This window comes from Pan paniscus, chromosome 2 (assembly GCF_029289425.2).
Source record: "Pan paniscus chromosome 2, NHGRI_mPanPan1-v2.0_pri, whole genome shotgun sequence".
In the NCBI taxonomy this organism is placed as follows: Eukaryota; Metazoa; Chordata; class Mammalia; order Primates; family Hominidae; genus Pan; species Pan paniscus.
This window is the reverse complement of record NC_085926.1, coordinates 12,226,410-12,231,920: the sequence shown is the minus strand read 5'-3', so window position 1 is coordinate 12,231,920 and position 5,511 is coordinate 12,226,410.

Below are 5,511 nucleotides of genomic sequence, written 5' to 3'. Positions count from 1 at the left end.
AAAATCCAGGTCTACCAATGCAGAGAGCAATGAGAAGAGGGTTGATTCATTCTACAGAACCCTAGAAAGTTCAGGAATTGGATGTATCAGGTGAACCTTGGATGAGGAGAATTGAAGACTGCCTGAAAACCTGTATCAAGAACATTTCCACGTCTATTCCATTCCTTCATCCAGTGAAGTCACTATGCCTCCATTACCCTACAGAAGAATGGAGGTTTATTCTTTGGAGAAATAGAAAGAGAAAGAGAGGTTCTGGCACAAGAACTGTAGGCATAATGGAGGGTACAGGTGAGCACTGTGACACGAGTCCCTCCTCTGTTCTCTGGCATCCAACCTTATAACCCTCACTTTCCCCAACCATCCCTACAGCCCTCCTAACCCCCAGTATGCTTTCTCCCCAACGGAAGATTGCATGATTCTCTCCTGGAGAAACTACTTTAGGAGAAAACATATTTATAGTTAATGACATTTAGGGGCATCTCAGTGGAATGAATGGGCCTTAGTGAATCACATCACAGCAAAGTCCACCATTCAACAAACACTGATCATGCCTCACTCTTAAAAATAAACTGTCAAATATCAACAAACTTTTGAGAAACACCTCCACAATGAAAGGGACACAAATAATTAAAAAATCAAAGCAAATAATCTGAAAAAAAGAGAATTCAGTGAAAATAATGCCAGAAGCAGAAAACAGGTGCAACAATATTCTGGGAGACAAAGAATACATTGTACCCATCAAATAAGAACAATCACAAACAAGCAAGAGCTCTTGAAAACCAAAAAGATAAAAGTAGTCAATACATGTATTAGAAAATGAAGTTGAGAAACAGTCCCAGAAAGTAGAACTAAAAGGCCAGCAGATGAAAAACAGAGAGGAAAGATAAGACAACTAGAGGACTGTGCTAGAATTTTTAAAATAGGAATTCTAGAAATACAGAGTAGAGACAGGGAATGATAAACCATTGGGAAAAAATACCAGAAATCTGAGTCCATACCAAGGAAAGGGAGATAATAGACGGATGGATGGATAGATAGATGGATATATGGATAAATAGATGGATAGATGGATGAATAGGTGGATAAATAGATTGGATGAATAGATGAAGAGATGGATGGATGGATGGATGGATGGATGGATGGATGGATGGCTATTGAGTGGGAGGGCGGATGGATGGATAGATGGATGGATGGATGGACAGATTTTGGATGGGAGGGTGGATGCAAGGGTAGATGCATGGGTGGCTGGGAAGAGAAAGGAAGGCTCTTTCAGTAGAATGCTGAGGGCTTACTGGTGAATGTGAAGGGAGTGCAGGAATTACATTGTCATTTGCAACCATCATAGTAAAGATTGGTTCAGGCAAGAATCATTAATGGATTCTGGTTCAGGGCAAATTTTCAATAATTAAGAGGATAATAGCATGGTCTTAAAATGTCTTCCCACAGATTGCTTATTGCAGGGGGAAAAACAACTATACATGGAGAAATTGAATAGCACCTTGACCAGGTGACCAAAATTAACATCACCAGTGAGGGGCAAATGGTCAGTAGGTGTCTCTTACATGTGATGTCCTAAAAAATGACACATTGAGGTGGTATTCTGACTAGAAAAATGCATAACCCGAATCATCAGGAAATAAAAATGAAGAGCATTCTATTTAAAATAAAAGGGAGAGGGCTTTATTCTTTTTAAAAAATGTGTAAAGAAGGAAAAAGACAGAAGTGGAAATTTCCAACTAAAGTAGGCTAAAGAGACATGACAACTAAAAGCAATATCTGACACTAGACTGGATCCTGTTCTAGAGAGAAAGATATACACAAAAACCATTTTTGGATCAGTTGGCAAAATTGGAATATGGATGGTAGATTAGATAGAACACTTGGCCCAAAAAATATATACATAGACTCTCTCTCTTTCTGTCTCTGTCTCTCGTGTGTGTGTGTGTGTGTGTGTGTGTGTGTGTGTATAAAGCAAACAGAATAGAAAAGAGAATCTGGGTGGAGATTGTATGAGTGTACCATGTGATATTCTTGCAGTTCTTCTGTAATTTTGACACCATTCACAAATAAAAAGGTTTTTTAAAAAATTGCCTCCCACTTACTTTTTCTTAGGAAGTTTAAAAAATTGCTTCCCACTTACTTTTTCTTAGGAAGTTACTACAGAATGTGCTCCAACAAAACGGCGGAGTAAACTAATTACGAAGAAGGCAAGAATCCAGGAACCAGGGGAACCAACACCAGAGAAAGGGAGGGCAATTCTCAGGATGACAGTAGAGGCAAGGTTGACGTGGGGTAGGAGGCCAAAAAGGGCAACTAGTCCCACCTGGAGTGGGAGGATAGAAGGGTTCCCAGAGAGATGTCACCCCCAAAATTATATCTATAGGTTACCTATCTGATGTGTCTGTGTTGAACTGAGTTTTACAGTTCTTTAGAGAATTTGGAAAGAATTGGTGGTAGTAAAAACAAACAAATGAGCAAAAATGAGGCAATTAGTAACTCGAGAAAAATTAACTTGTACAAAAAAAGTAAGTGGGAGGCAATTATTAACTCGAGAAAAATTAACTTGTACAAAAAAAGGAATATACATATAATGTACTATGTGGCTTGCTCATGAACAATATTTACATGGTAATAATAATGTAAAAATGGCTAGGCACAGTGACTCATGCCTGTAATCCGAGGGCTTTGGAAGGTTGAGGTGGGAGGATCATTTGAGCCCAGGAGGTCAAGGTTGCAGCAAGCCATGGTTATACCACTGCATTCCAGCCTGGCAACAGAGCAAGACCCTCCTCTAAAATAATAATAATAATAATGTAAACACAGAACATTCATTTTTCCAAAAATTATGATAAAACTATATTGGGAGGCCCAGCATAATGGCTTATAACCTGTAATCCCAGCACTTTGGGAGGCCAAGGCAGAAGGATTGCTTGAGTCCAGATATTCAAGACCAGCCTAGGCAACATAGTGGGACCCCATCCCTACACCACACACACACAGACACACACACAAGCCAGGCATCATGGGGTGTACCTGTGGTCCCAGCTACTCAGGAGGCTGAGGTGGAAGGATCATCTGAAAATATGGGTTTGCAGCTGCAGTGAGCCATAATCGTGCCACTGCACCCCAGCCTCAGTGACAGTGCAAGACCCTGTCTCAGACACACACACACACACACATGCACAAACTATATTGAAAGAAAGAGAAGAATAAAGGAAAGGAAAGAAGGTGGGGGGTGGAGAGTAAGCGTACTAAATTAACAGCTTTTGTAGCTTCCAGTTGGGAGATTCCTGAGGCTATTAAAAAGGCAACGTAGGCCAGGTGCGATGGCTCACGCCTATAATCCCAGCACTTTGGGAGGCCAAGGTAGGTGGATAACCTGAGGTGAGGAGTTTGAGACCAGCCTGGCCAACATGGCGAAACCCCATCTCTACTAAAAATAAACAAATTAGCCAGGCATGGTGGTGGGCGCCTGTAATCCCAGCTACTTGGGAGGCTGAGGCAGGAGAATCGCTTGAACCCGGGAGGCGGAGGTTGCAGTGAGCAGAGACCATGCCACTGTACTACAGCCTGGGCAACAGTGTGACACTCCATCTCAAAAAAAAAAAAAAAAAAAAAAAGGCAATGTAAGCATAGCATTTAGAAGTATGAAAAGAAATATCAGAAGAAACAGAAGACACAGTAGAAGAAAGAGGTGAAAATCATTAAGATGTATCTGAGAAGCAGAATGCAGGGATGGTGGTTTGGGGGAATTTAGTTTCTTATGCCAGTTTTTAAAAACTGTGAGTGTGGTGTGTGTGGTGTGTGTGTGTGTGTGTGTGTGTGTGTGTGTGTGTGCTGGTTTTGAGAGGGAGAGGGAAAGGCAGGGATTGGGGCTTGAATAACAGGAATTTGCAGAACTAAAGGAGGCTGTACTCATTACATGTGTTGCAATGTGCTTCTGCTTAAGAATATTGTTGGCCAGGCACAGTGGCTCACGCCTGTAATCCCAGCACTTTGGGAGGCCGAGGCAGGCGGATCACGAGGTCAGGAGATCGAGACCATCCTGGCTAACACGGTGAAACCCCGTCTCTACTAAAAACACAAAAAAAATTGCCAGGTGTGGTGGCGGGCGCCTGTAGTCCCAGCTACTTGGGAGGCTGAGGCAGGAGAATGGCATGAACCCGGGAGGCGGAGCTTGCAGTGAGCCGAGATCACGCCACTGCACTCCAGCCTGGGCGACAGAGTGAGACTCCGTCTCAAAAAAAAAAAAAAAAAAAAAAAAAAAAGAATATTGTTATGACCCCAGTGCAGTGTGATGTCTAAAACTAAGGAGGAGAAGCACACGGAAAAGTGTTCTCCTCAAAGAGAGGTTGTTGCCTGTAGTTTTCGATACAGGACAGGATGGAAATGGGGAAGCATAGGGAAGATGTTTGTTTGATTTGAACAAATGAAGTGCTCAACCTCCTCATGGGTTCAGCAGGGGAATCGTTTCACCTGCAGGACAGCTGTAACACAGCAAGGCACAGAGGAGTGTGGACATGTCATTCGGGCTTCCAGCTGAGATTTCCCTGGGGACTTGGGAAAGCCAAGGAGAAGGGTGTGGGTGGTGCACAATCTCTCCGTCTGGTTGGTGGAAATTTCAAGGCTAAGCAGAAATATGCTGAATTTTCTTTGGCAATTAAAAAACGTGTAAGAATACCAGTGATTTCTTAATCCAGTTTTGCAAGTACAAACAATGGCTGTGTATTATAAAAAGGGCTATTCAGATTTAGATTTCTTCATAGTTCCAATAAGGCAAAGATCAAATTTTAATGTCAAAAAAAAAAAAAAGACAAGCAGACAACGAGTGAGAATGTTCTAAATACTTTAGGGACGGTTTAATTGCTTTTTGGTTATGTTGTTTCAGACTGTAATTCTTGCAAATGTAAAGTCAATATGCAAAATTGAGTTAAAATATAATAGTTATAAACGTTTTTACTCTCTCATGTTAATCTAAAATAAAATAAAGCCTAAGCTTTTTTGAAAGCTGATGATGCCCATGTATTGACTGGAAATGCTTCTTGATTATAATGTTAAATATCCCATCAAAACAAAAATTTTAAAGTCTATCATCTGGATGTTTTCAAACATCTAGATACACAGTGCCATGCAGACAAAACATCCAAACGGCATAACCCAAAACACACCGACAGTTGGTAGAACCTGGCAGGTTGGGGCCAAATATTTGGGATGGTACGGCTAAATGCACACTGCACTTATCTCAGGCCTCAGCAAATGGGCTTTGTTTAAATATGCCTTAAGCTGGCTTGCCTTTTGCTGAGATGGGTTATAATTCTGACTCTTTGCCTTCATAATTATATGCATAAGTTTGAAAGTTTTATTTAGCACATTATGGAAAAAAAAAAAAGCTTTGTACCCTTAGGTTTCCAAACTGGGATCAGGAATTGTTAAATTTATTTTAATAGTCAGCTTTGTCTCTAGTAGATACCTGTTAGCTGCATTTTTAACATAATAGAAAGCAGCCAACCA